The sequence below is a fragment of the Schistocerca piceifrons genome, chromosome 6 (genome assembly GCF_021461385.2).
Source record: "Schistocerca piceifrons isolate TAMUIC-IGC-003096 chromosome 6, iqSchPice1.1, whole genome shotgun sequence".
NCBI lineage: Eukaryota > Metazoa > Arthropoda > Insecta > Orthoptera > Acrididae > Schistocerca > Schistocerca piceifrons.
This window is the reverse complement of record NC_060143.1, coordinates 526,066,962-526,067,673: the sequence shown is the minus strand read 5'-3', so window position 1 is coordinate 526,067,673 and position 712 is coordinate 526,066,962. Positions and strand designations below refer to the sequence as shown.

Here is a 712-nt window from a genome sequence, read left to right as displayed (position 1 = left end):
GTGGAAACATCAAAGTATTCTACCTGGCGAAAGCAAGAAACAAAGTTTACAGCGCACCGAACAAAGTGGACCAAGACTGCAGACTCAATTGTATGACGAAAGCTTCACCTCCGAAACCACGTAGAATTGCAAAGCATCCAGCCCAGTCGAAATTCTGTTGTGTCATATGAGATTGGTTACATTGTTGTTTATAACAGGGCTTACTGCTACCAAGGCAACGGCCTTGCCGCAGTGGATACACCGGCTCCCTTCAGGTCACCGAAGTTAAGCGCTGTCGGGCGTGGCCGGCACTTGGATGGGTGACCGTCCGGGCCGCCATGCGTTGTTGCCATTGTTCGGGGTGCACTCAGCCTCGTGATGCCAATTGAGGGGCTACTCGCCCGAAGAGTAGCGGCTCCGATCAAAGAAAACTATCATAACGACCGGTAGAGCGGTGTGTTGACAGCACACCCCTCCTGTCCGCATTTTCAGCTGAGGATGACACGGCGTTCGGATGGTCCCGATGGGCCACTTGTGGCCTGAAGACGGAGTGCTACTGCTATCAATGTGTTGATTTGTTATGCTGCTTTTGGGTCGTCAGTATTATTCTACAGTAAACAACTGAGTAGCTTATTGTCGTAGAACTATAAGAGACTGGCAACAAACTTCTCTTGCACGAGAAAGAAGGATTGAGCGCAATACGACTGTCTACCGTGAATAGCATGTCAACAAC

At 50.0% G+C, this 712-nt stretch overlaps 1 pseudogene; it reads left to right on the top strand.

Annotated features, from left to right (window-relative positions):
- The first annotated feature begins 213 nt into the window (after positions 1-213).
- Positions 214-331, top strand: LOC124803979 (annotated as a pseudogene).
- The last annotated feature ends 381 nt before the right edge of the window (positions 332-712 follow it).